The sequence below is a fragment of the Nerophis lumbriciformis genome, linkage group LG07 (assembly GCF_033978685.3).
Source record: "Nerophis lumbriciformis linkage group LG07, RoL_Nlum_v2.1, whole genome shotgun sequence".
NCBI lineage: Eukaryota > Metazoa > Chordata > Actinopteri > Syngnathiformes > Syngnathidae > Nerophis > Nerophis lumbriciformis.
Window position 1 is genome coordinate 26,541,138 of NC_084554.2, and position 13,151 is coordinate 26,554,288.

A 13,151-nucleotide genomic window follows, 5' to 3' on the forward strand; every position below is an offset into this window, starting at 1 on the left:
GCAAGAACGACTTTTTATTGTCAATGCTGCTGAGCTTCATTCTTTTATGTTTTCTACTGGTGGTGCGCCTCCGGATTTTTTCAATGAAAAAAATGTGACTTGGCTCAAAAAAGATTGAAAAACACTGCGTTATTCAAACATTAATTATTGTAACCTTACCTCAAAATATACATATTGGGAATACAACACATAAGCAAATAACATGTATTATATGATATCACCCATGAAGTAAATTTTGACTTACTAAACAATATTTTGTGTTAAGTCAAACCTTTCTTTACTCTGATTTTACAACCTTAAATATTGTAGTCAATATAGATAACACAGGATTGTTAATGATCCCTAATTCGAGTTGGCGATTTAGTTTTTTCTGTTGATTGTTTTTGATGTAATGAATAAAATAATAGGTCTCACCACCTGACTTTGCCCATTTGGACACTTTTTCAGTCCCTTTTCAACTTACTTGATGGCTTCCTTAATCTTTTTCACCTGCTGAAACTTTGCTGATGAGTTCTTGTGCATACCAAAAAACTATGTCTCCCTCTAGTGGCTTCACTCTGCAAGCATGCTTATGTCGTGTTTTATTTTAATGCAGTTTATGTTGACTGCCATTAAACATGTGCATGGAAACCCCTTATTCATTCTCGAGATGCACAATGTTTGGACACTCATTTGCATGCATAGTGATGTGCTCAGTGATTTAAATACAAACTGTCCATCTATCCCTTCCTGTCTGCTGGAGTGTCGCTTAATAGGTTTGGCCTGGATTAGTGAGCTCTGCATGAGAAGAATAGGAAACAGTCGAATGGGAGAGCATGTAGAACAACGCTGTTCACTGATTGTGTCTGGACAAATCCTCTTAAAGCTGCCCCGGGATGCATCCTGCACATTCCAAGATGAGACGAGAACTTTGAGACCTTCAGTGTGTGGGAATTAGTAAAAAAAATAAAAATACATACAATATAGGCTCATAAAAAGTTGCTTAAACATATTAATGCAAATATTATGGATAATTGCTCTTAAAACATGGAATTAATTGGGTAAGTAAGAACATGAAAATGTGTGGTATAAAAAATACAAATGTAAATAGTTGATTTATACAAAGTGTTGAAAATATATGATAAAATATGTAGAATAATCCCTAACATTTACATAAAGTGGTAATTTAGCATCATGAAAGAGGCAAAATATACCCATTAAATAAGATAAACGCTGGTTTGCCATTGTAATGTCTATACTTTATCTTCCATGTGATTGTGTATGTTAAAATGAATGAAAGAAAATAGCCAAGATAATAATGTCCAACATTTACATCATGCAGGACATCTGTAAATATAGCTTAGATTCTCGGGATCTTTCTGTGTGGAGTTTGCATGTTCTCCCCGTGACTGCGTGGGTTTCCTCCGGGTACTCCGGCTTCCTCCCACTTCCAAAGACATGCACCTGGAGATAGGTTGATTGGCAACACTAAATTGGCCCTCGTGTGTGAATGTGAGTGTGAATGTTGTCTGTCTATCTGTGTTGGCACTGCGATTGGGTGGCGACTTGTCCAGAGTGTACACCGCCTTCCGCCCGATTGTAGCTGAGATAGGCTCCAGCGCCCTCCGCGACCCCGAAGGGAATAAGCGGTAGAAAATGGATGGATGGATGGAAACTACTGGAAGTATTATCTCAAAAATATGTTTATTAGTGTTGTTTGTAGAGTGCATCCAAAAAGTATTCACAGCACTTCACTTTTTCCAAATGTTGTTTTTCCGAAATGGAATACATTCATTTGTGTTCTTAAAAGTCTACAGATAATACCCCTTAATGACAATGTGAACATGTTTTTTGAATTTTGCAAATTTATTCAAACTAAAAAACACACACACACAAAATAATTATAATATTGAGCCTTTGCTCAATACTTTGTTGATGCACCTTTGGCAGCAATTACAGCCTCAAGTCTTTTTGAACACGATGCCACAAGCTTGGGCAGTTTCACCCATTCCTCTTTGTAGCACCTCTCAAGTGTCATCATGTTGGATGGGAAGTGTTGGTTTTCATCCAGGATGTCTCTGTACATTGCTGACTTCCTCCTAGTCTAGTCAGGGAGGTGACCAAGAACAAGATGGTCACTCTGTCAGAACTACAGCATTCCTCTGTGGAGAGAGGAGAACCTTCCAGAAGGACAACCATCTCTGCAGCAAACCACCAATCAGGCCTGTATGGTAGAGTGTTTTACCAAGCCATTGCTTGGTAAAACATTTGCCAAAATGCACCGGAAAGACTCTCAGACTACCAATACCATCCCTCTGGTGAATCCTCATGGTGGCAGCATCATGCTGTGGGGATGTTTTTCAGCAGCAGGAACTAGTCAGGATAGAGAAAAAGATGAATGTAGCAATATACAAAGACATCCTGGATGGAAACCAATGCTTCCCATCCAATCCGATGGGGCTTGACAGGTACTGCAAAGAAGAATGGGCAAACAGGAATTAAATAAATGCCCAAAAGGAACAAACTGCCCAAAGATAGGTGTGCCAAGATTGTAGCATCATATTCAAAAAGACTTGAGGCTGTCATTTCTGCCAAAGGTGCATCAACAAAGTGCTGAGCAAAGGCTGTGAATACTTATGTACATGTGATTTTTTTAAATTTTTAATACATTTGCAAATTAAAAAAAACAAAACCCTTTTCACATTGTTATTATGGGGTATTGACTGTAGAATTTTGAGGACAAAAATGACTATTCTATTTTGGAATAAACATAACAAAATGTGAAAGAATGGGAAGCGCTCTGAATACTTTCTGGATGCACTGTACATAGGTACAAAACTGCACTCGAACTAATACATTTTTGGCCACCATTTTTATCTATAAGTGCATGGGATATTTTACAGTTAATATTTTATAACACCAATATAAGGTAAGTAATTATTTTAGGGAAAACATTTCCTCGTAATCCCTCAAATATCATATGTTGACAATTGAAACGGATCTTTGTAAAAATACTGTAAATTGTAAGTGTTGACAATACATATTCAATTTAATAAAATGTCATCAATTTCCTAAATTATACCCCTGAGATAGGCTGATTGGCGACACTAAATTGTCTCTAGTGTGTGAATGTGAGTGTGAATATTGTCTGTCGATCTGTGTTGGCCCTGTGATGAGGTGGCAACTTGTCCAGGGTGTACCCAGCCTTCCGCCCGAATGCAGCTGGGATAGGCTCCAGTCCCCCCGCAACCCAGAGAGGGACAAGCGGTAGAAAATGGATGGATGGATAAAGTGCATTTTGACTTTTTTGCAGGTGGTTTATACTGGTGTATTGGGGCAACTAAAACAGCAAATAGTGACAATGCAGACCAACATTTGGAAATCGATTGTTATTTTATTTCAACATTTTTCATTAGAACCTTTCATTATAACATTTACAAACCCCAAAACCAATGAAGTTGGCACATTGTGTAAATTGTAAATAAAAACAGAATACAATGATTTGCAAATCCCTTTCAACCTATATTCAATTGAATAGACTGCAAAGACAAGATACTTAACATTCAAACTGGAAAAGGTTGATATTTTTTGCAAATATTAGCTCATTTGGAATTAGATGCCTGCAACATGTTTCAAAAAAGCTGTCAGAAGTGGCAAAAAAGACTGAGAAAATTGAGGAATGCTCTTCAAACACTTATTTGGAAAATCCCACAGGTGAACAGGCTAATTGGGAACAGGTGGGTCCCCTGATTGGGTAAAAAAGCAGCTTCCAGGAAATGCTCAGTCATTCAAAAACAAGGATGGGGCGAGGGTCATCACTTTGTCAACAAATGCGTGAGCAAATTGTTGAACAGTTTAACAACAACATTTCTCTACGAACTATTGCAAGGAACTTAGGGATTTCACCATCTACGGTCTGTAATATCATCAAAAGGTTCAGAGAATCTGGAGAAATCACTGCACGTAAGCGATGATATTACGGACCTTCGATCCCTCAGGCGGTACTGCATCAAAAACCGACATCAGTGTGTTAAGGATATCACCACATGGGCTCAGGATCACTTCAGAAAACCACTATCAGTAACTACAATTTGTCGCTACATCTGTAAGTGCAAGTTAAAACTCTATGCAAAGCGAAAACCATTTCTCAACAACACCCAGAAACACCGCCGGCTTCGCTGGGCCCAAACTTATCTCAGATGGACTGATGCAAAGTGGAAAAGTGTTATGTGGTCTAACGCGTCCACATTTCAAATTGTTTTTGGAAACTGTGGACGTCGTGTCCTCCGGACCAAAGAGGAAAACAACCATCTGGATTGCTCCAGGCGCAAAGTTCAAAAGCCAGCATCTGTGATGGTATGGGGGTGTATTAGTGCCCAAGACATGGGTAACTTACACATCTGTGAAGGCACCATTAATGCTGAAAGGTACATACAGGTTTCGGAGCAACATATGTTGCCTTCCAAGCAATGTTATCATGGACGCCCCTGCTTATTTCAGCAAGACAATGCCAAGCCACGTGTTACAACAGCGTGGCTTCATAGTAAAAGAGTGCGGGTACTAGACAGGCCTGCCTGTAGTTCATATGTGTCTTCCATTGAAAATGTGTGGCGCATTATGACACATTATGAAGACCCCAGACTGTTGAACAACTGAAGCTGTACATCAAGCAAGAATGGGAAAGAATTCCACCTGAAAGGGTTCAAAAATTGGTCTCCTCAGTTCCCAAACATTAACTGAGTGTTGTTAAAAGGAAAGGCCATGTAACACAGTGGTAAAAATGCCCCTGTGCCAACTTTTTTGCAATGTGTTACTGCCATTAAATTCTAAATTAATGATTATTTGCAAAAAAAAAAAAGTTTCTCAGTTTGAACATTAAATATCTTGTCTTTGCAGTCTATACTATTGAATATAAGTTGAAAAGGACTTGCAAATCATTGTCTTCTGTTTTTATTTACGAATTACACAACGTGCCAACTTCAGTGGTTTTGGGTTTTCTATTATAACTTTACCTCAAACTATAAATAACATTTGGACTGTGAGACATTTACTACAATATATACCACTCAGGTACAAATACCGGTACTAAAGTAAAGTAAATATTGACTTCCGAAACACAATTTTATGTCAAGTACCTGTTTTATTTTATCGCGATATTCCTTATTAACCTCAAATAGCAAATTTGAGATGATACAGAACCGTTTTGAGCAAGTAGTTGAGCTTTCATTGAAACTATTGTAAGTATTATCTTAAAACATGTTTATTATGGTTTTGATTGACTGATTGATTGAAACTTTTATTCGTAGATTGCACAGTTCAGTACATATTCCGTACAATTGACCACTAAATGGTAACACCCCAATAAGTTTTTCAACTTGTTTAAGTCGGGGTCCACGTAAATCAATTCATGGTACAAATATATACTATCAGCATAATACAGTCATCACACAAGTTAATCATCAGAGTATAAACAATTATTTCATTATTTACAATCCGGGTGGTGGGATGTGGAGGGGGGTCGGACGGGGGGCTTAGGTTTGGTTGATATCAGCACTTCAGTCATCAACAATTGCATCATCAGAGAAATGGACATTGAAACAGTGTAGGTCTGACTTGGTAGGATATGTACAGCGAGCAGTGAACATAGTGAGTTCAGAAAGCATAAGAACAAGTACATACATTTGATTATTTACAATCCGGGGAGGTGGGATGTGGAGGGGGGAGGCTGATAGTCAAGGGTTGAAGTTGCCTGAAGGTGTTCTTTGTAGGTGGTTTTGTGTAAAATAAGCGCATAACTGCACTGGACTTACTACATTTGTTGCCACCATTCTTATGTATAGGTAGAGAAATTGCATTATTCATAGAATATATCTAAACATATTTTTTTAAATGATATTCTTCAATGATATTCTTCAGTTATTTATTTGAATCCATCAAGCAATGCCTTGTGTTGATGATAAACGATCTGTGTAACTTTGGCGACCTCTAGTGGTGGCTAGCAGAAGCTGGAGGAGAGGTGACAGCTCCGGTTGTTATGGTGAAGCATTTCCCTGGAGGGGCTGGCCGTGGCAGGCAGGAGCAGCGCGCAGCCAGCAGCAGACACACTTACGCAGAGTCAACAACACAGGTAAGATGTGTGTTTTAAGAAAAATAATATATTTTTAAATATAAAGTCTACTTCTGTACGCCAAGCGGTATAGTTCACGGTGTCGGCACTTTTCGGTCACGCCAGCGCGCGTGACCTCGCTGTTGTAAAGTGAAGCTAACCTGGGTCTTCTTGATGCTAGCGTGGCATAGAAATAAAGAACCTTGTGAACTTTCGATGGTGTCATACAGTTCGTGAAGAGACGAAGCAAAAAACACACCATGCGTCTCTTCGGGTTTTGTTGAACAAGCAAAGCCAGGCAACTTGAACGACGTCACCTGTCCGGCTAGCCACCTGTTGAGGCTAGCTTTGCTAACACGCTGTAACCCTCATCCTTATATTTGTACTAATATTAGTCGATGGTTGTGAGTGCCATTCTTTAAATAGCATTTCATGTTGCTGTATAAAGTATTTTTGAGCGGAACATTCATTGAATATAACTTTTATTAGTCACCACCAGAAAGCCCATCCATCTATTTTCTACACGGCTTGTCCTCATTAGGGTCACGTGACAGCTGGAGCCTATCCCAGCTGACTATACACAAAACTTTCACACCTATGAACAATTTTAAGGTCCCCTATTTTGAGCCTTTTTGGGACAATTCAGGCAAGTTTAGACATTCTGAAAAAAGGGCTCTTAATTTTTTTTTTTACATTTTCTGAATTTTAAAGATATTCAAGCATCGAATACGCCAGTGTTTTTCAACTACTGTGCCGTGAGATTATGTAGTTTCACCTATTTGGGTTAAAAATATTTTTTGCAAACTGGTAATTATAATCCGCAAACAATGTGCCGTTGTTGAATGTCGGTATTGTCTAGAGCTCGGCAGAGTAACCATGTTATTCTCCTCAATATTAGTAGGTGGAAGCTGGTAGCTAATTGCTTTGTAGATGTCGGGAACACGTCATGTGAGACGACGATGGTTTGTCGTGAACACAATATGCAAGCGACAGCGGGAGGCAGCGTGCAGGTGAAAAGGTATCTATGCTTAAACCCAAAAAAAAAAAAAAAAAGGTGAGTTCCCCTAAGAAAAGGCATTAAAGCTTAGGGATGGCTATGCAGAACGAAAGTAAAACTGAACTGGCGACAAAGTAAACAAAAACAGAATGCTGGACGACAGCAAAGACTTACAGCGTGTGGAGCAGAGACGGCGTCCACAAAGTACACCCGTACATGACATGACAATCAACAATGTCCGCACAAAAAAAGATAGCAAAAACTCAAATTTTCTTGATTTCTAAAACAAAGCAGGTGCGGGGAATAACGCTCAAAGGAAGACATTAAACTGCAACAGGAAAATACCAAAAAACAGGAAAAGCCACCAAAATAGGAGCGCAAGACAATAACTAAAACACGCATGAGAGCACAACCAAAACACTCAAAATAAGTCACGGCATGATGTGTCAGGTCGTGACAGTAGACCTACTTTGAAACAAGAGCTATAGTGATGCATAGTTGGTTATGGTTTAAAGGCCTACTGAAATGCGATTTTCTTATTTAAACGGGGATAGCAGGTCCATTCTATGTGTCATACTTGATCATTTCGGGATATTGCCATATTTTTGCTGTAAGGATTTAGTAGAGAACATCGACAATAAAGTTCGCAACTTTTGGTTGCTGATAAAAAAGCCTTGCCTGTACCGAAAGTAGCAGACGAGTAGCGTGACATCACAGGTTGTGGAGCGCCTCACATCTGCATATTGTTTACAATCATGGCCACCAGCAGCGAGAGCGATTCGGACCGAGAAAGCGACGATTTCCCCATTAATTTGAGCGAGGATGAAAGATTTGTGGATGAGGAAAGTGAGAGTGAAGGACTAGAGGGCAGTGGGAGCGATTCAGATAGGGAAGATGCTGTGAGAGGCGGGTGGGACCTGTTATTCAGCTGGGAATGATTAAAACAGTAAATAAACACAAGACATATATATATACTCTATTAGCCACAACACAACCAGGCTTATATTTAATATGCCACAAATTAATCCCGCATAACAACCCCCCACCCCCCCCCCCCTCCCGTCCATATAACCCGCCAATACAACTCAAACACCTGCACAACACACTCAATCCCACAGCCCAAAGTACCGTTCACCTCCCCAAAGTTCATACAGCACATATATTTCCCCAAAGTCCCCAAAGTTACGTACGTGACATGCACATAGCGGCACGCACGTACGGGCAAGCGATCAAATGTTTGGAAGCCGCAGCTGCATGCGGGAATGTAAATAATGAAACACCGGCTGTGTTTGTGATGCTGTAGTCGGCCGCAATACACCGCTTCCTACCTACAGCTTTCTTCTTTGCTGTCTCCATTGTTCATTGAACAAATTGCAAAAGATTCACCAACACAGATGTCCAGAATACTGTGGAATTTTGCGATGAAAACAGACGACTTAATAGCTGGCCACCATGCTGTCCCAAAATGTCCTCTACAATCCGTGACGTCACGCGCTGACGTCATCATACCGAGACGTTTTCAGCAGGATATTTCGCGAGAAATTTAAAATTGCACTTTAGTAAGCTAACCCGGCCGTATAGGCATGTGTTGCAATGTTAGGATTTCATCATTGTTATATAAACTATCAGACTGCGTGGTCGGTAGCAGTGGGTTTCAGTAGGCCTTTAAATTCATATCCAACAATTGCAACAACCACTTTTTATTGTCTACTGAGTTTAATTTCTTAATGATTGCTGCTTGTGGTGTGCCTCTGGATTTTTTCAAAGAAAAAAAATGCGCCTTGGCTCAAAAAAGGTTGAAAAACACTGGAATAAGCATTGTTTGAATTGGGGTGTGCCACTCTAAAAAAGGGTTTTTATTGTTTGCTTCCTTGTCATACCAGCCCTGCAGCTGTCAATGCAGATATGTACACTGTTTATTCTGCGCTCTGTGTGCGTAACATTTGCATGACACAAAATGGAGATTAGCCAGCCCGCTAATGTTTTTTTTGATATACAACTGCTATAGACATAACACACCCGTTTATGGCATCAAAAGACCTTGGGTGACTTTTTAAGACCGCATGGAGTGGACTTTGATCTAGTTTGATCACATAAGAAAACATTGTGCACTGTTAGACTTCAGTGTGTCATCAAATTTGTGGATTCCAACGAGTTAAAATGTTGCATTTACTCAACTGCAGATAGTACCAAGTCTCTATTTGGGGCCAGACCTTTGATAAATATATACTGTATATACTGTATCTTAAGCATTTTCTGCACAAAAAGATAAAAATTAACAAAATAGTTTCCGTTCAACTGTTATCATTAAAGCCTGCTGGGAGGATTGATTGCATTGACGACATGGCACATGTACAAACGGAATACAATTATTTGCAAATCCTTTTCAACCATATTCAATTGAATGCACTACAAAGACAATATATTTGATGTTTAAACTCATAAACTTTATTTATTTTTTGCAAATAATAATTAATTTAGAATTTCATGGCTGCAACACGTGCCAAAGTAGTTGGGAAAGGGCATGTTCACCACTGTGTTACATGGCCTTTCCTTTAAACAATACTCAGTAAACGTTTGAGAACTGAGGAGACACATTTTTTAAGCTTTTAGGTGGAATTATTTCCCATTTTTGCTTGATGTACAGCTTAAGTTGTTAAACAGTCCGGGGGTCTCCGTTGTGGTATTTTAGGCTTCATAATGCGCCACACATTTTCAATGGGAGACAGGTCTGGACTACAGGCAGGCCAGTCTAGTACCCACACTCTTTTACTATGAAGCCACGTTGATGTAACACGTGGCTTGGCATTGTCTTGCTGAAATAAGCAGGGACGTCCATGGTAACATTGCTTGGATGGCAACATACGTTGCTCCAAAAGCTGTATGTACCTTTCAGCATTAATGGCGCCTTCACAGATGTGTAAGTTACCCATGTCTTGGGCACTAATACACCCCCATACCATCACAGATGCTGGCTTTTCAACTTTGCGCCTATAACAATCCGGATGGTTCTTTTCGTCTTTGGTCCACCGTTCCCAAAAATAATTTGAAATGTGGACTCGTCAGACCACAGAACACTTTTCCACTTTGTATCAGTCCATCTTAGATGAGCTCAGGCCCAGCGAAGCCGACGGCGTTTCTGGGTGTTGTTGATAAACGGTTTTCGCCTTGCATAGGAGAGTTTTAACTTGCACTTACAGATGTAGCGACCAACTGTAGTTACTGACAGTGGGTTTCTGAAGTGTTCCTGAGCCCATGTGGTGATATCCTTTACACACGGGGACGGCGTGGCAAAGTTGGTAGAGTGGCCGTGCCAGCAATCGGAGTGTTGCTGGTTACTGGGGTTCAATCCCCACCTTCTACCATCCTAGTCACGTCCGTTGTGTCCTTGGGCAAGACACTTCACTCCTTGCTCCTGATGGCTGCTGGTTAGCGCCTTGCATGGCAGCTCCCGCCATCAGTGTGTGAATGGGTGAATGTGGAAATACTGTCAAAGCGCTTTGAGTACCTTGAAGGTAGAAAAGCGCTATACAAGTATAACCCATTTATCATTTATTTGTTGATGCAGTACAGCCTGAGGGATCGAAGGTCACGGGCTTAGCTGCTTACGTGCAGTGATTTCTCCAGATTCTCTGAACCCTTTGATGATATTACGGACCGTAGATGGTGAAATCCCTAAATTCCTTGCAATAGCTGGTTGAGAAAGGTTTTTCTTAAACTGTTCAACAATTTGCTCACGCATTTGTTGACAAAGTGGTGACCCTCGCCCCATCCTTGTTTGTGAATGACTGAGCATTTCATGGAATCTACTTTTATACCCAATCATGGCACCCACCTGTTCCCAATTTGCCTGTTCACCTGTGGGATGTTCCAAATAAGTGTTTGATGAGCATTCCTTAACTTTATCAGTATTTATTGCCACCTTTCCCAACTTCTTTGTCACGTGTTGCTGGCATCAAATTCTAAAGTTAATGATTAATTGCAAAAAAAAAAAAAGTTTATCAGTTTGAACATCAAATATGTTGTCTTTGTAGCATATTCAACTGATATGGGTTGAAAGTGATTTGCAAATCATTGTATTCATTCTATATTTACATCTAACACAATTTCCCAACTCGTATGGAAACGGGGTTTGTATGTTGTGTTTGGCTTTAGCTTGAGAAATGCCATGTTTGCTCTGCAGTTTTGCAGTCAGGACATCCACAGCAATGTTTGGGAAATACAGCCACCTTGACGAGAAAAAGGTGTTATTTAGATTTTTTTTCAACCTTGTGGTTAACTCGACTACTCTCTTTTCGAAGCAATTCATCAATGAGTTATTGTGGCAATTGTGTGTCTGTAAGAATGCTAAGCTGTCAGTCGGCGCTGTAGTGCTGACTCACCCAAAACGTGGTGCGTGATTATTTAGTAAGAAGATTAGCTCACTTGGCAACAGTCGGACGATCATTCAGGAATCATCTGCACTGACTCAGCTTTGTTTGTTCCACTGGTGGTGCTAGCACAATAACTATTGTTTCATAATAATACCGTACTCTAAAATGTTGCCACATGTAAAAACCTGAGCCAACCTGGGGTTTAAGTTGAGATTTGTTGCCGTTGAGTTGCGCTGGATACAGGTAACGCCCTCTTCATGAAGGTGTGTGCCTGACATAGTGCTCTATTCATTGCACTTGTTGAATGGAAGTTTATGTTCCAGAGCAGCTCTAGACTCCCCTTCCTGTTAGGTCATGAAGTGGAAAAGAAGTCCCAAAATGTCAGATTGACCCATGAATAAGTTTTTTTATTCACCAGTGTGTCCATTCTGCTCTGTAATATCATTGATTTACTGCTTCTCCTTTCATCATATCAGTGCAAAGTCTGGTCAGTACACAACATTGTTTTGTTATTAGTCTAAACCAGTGTTTCTTAGCCATAAGGCTGAACAATATCTGTTCCTCAGCAATACTCAGTTGTAATACACTTTTCCACCACTTGTGGCAGTAATGACAATATCAAACAAACAGAAGAAGTCTGGAGCTAAAGTCATAAAGTAGTTTCTTAAGCGCAGAACACTATAAAGTAGTAACTGTTAGGGGTGCTCAAAAAAATCAATTCACATCTAGATCACGATTTATTTATTCTGATTCCAAATAGATTTTTTGAGAATCAAATCTTAATTATTTTTTTAGATTATTATTAATATAATTATTATTATTATTATTGATGCGGTTGATTTTTTATAAATTTTTGGTTTTTCCTTTTTTTACTTATGTATTTAAAAACTATTGTATTTGTAAATCTTCTCAATTGCTTTGTAAATTTCTATTCCAAGTATTGCGAAACTAGAATTGAGTTGGGGTTGCTCAAATTACTTTTATTAGAATATTTACTATACTGTGATTTTTCATAATAACATTGTAAAGATAAAAGTGTGCGTATTATTCATACCTCAGCAGCCAGGAGTAACTTTTGTAACATGTTTTGAAAAGGTTTTATTATAATTCAAATACCAAATAATACAAGAATGGTGTTGAATGGAGAATTGATTTTGAATCGAATCTTCACCCCAACATTGGGAATCGAATTGAATCATGAGGTGCCCAAAGATTCCCACCTCTAAAAACTGGGAATCAGTTCTCAAAGTTAGTTAGATAGCTGTTCAAAAACCGTTTTGTTCATTAACATCACATCTGGAAACCACCCCTCAAGGCAACAACGGCGGCAAGGTGGGGCGATCCAGGGAGTTACAGGCTCCAATTGTCATATATTGTACACCATATACCTATCACTCATAGTAAATATACAGTGCATCCGGAAAGTATTCACAGCGCTTTACTTTTTCCACATTTTGTTATGTCAAAGCCTTACTCCAAAATAAAATACATTCATTTTTAACTTCAAAGTTCTACACACAATACCCCATAATGACAAAGTGAAATACATTTTTTAGAGCTTTTTGAAGTGTATGTGAAATAAAAAACCTAAGAAATCACATGTACATAAATATTCACAGCCTTTGCTCAATACTTTGTTAATCCACTTATGGCAGCAATTACAGCCTCAAATGTTTTTGAACACGATGCCACAAGC

The 13,151-nt window shown here is 39.3% G+C and overlaps 1 protein-coding gene across 2 annotated transcripts in view; it reads left to right on the forward strand.

Annotated features, from left to right (window-relative positions):
* The first annotated feature begins 5,989 nt into the window (after window positions 1-5,989).
* ppp1r16a (protein phosphatase 1, regulatory subunit 16A) overlaps window positions 5,990-13,151 on the forward strand; it is a 33,782-nt gene continuing 26,620 nt past the window's right edge. For both annotated transcript variants that reach the window (XM_061965566.2, XM_061965568.2), the window contains exon 1: window positions 5,990-6,106. The gene's annotated coding sequence lies outside the window, so the exon portion shown is untranslated. The remainder of the gene's footprint in view (window positions 6,107-13,151) is intronic.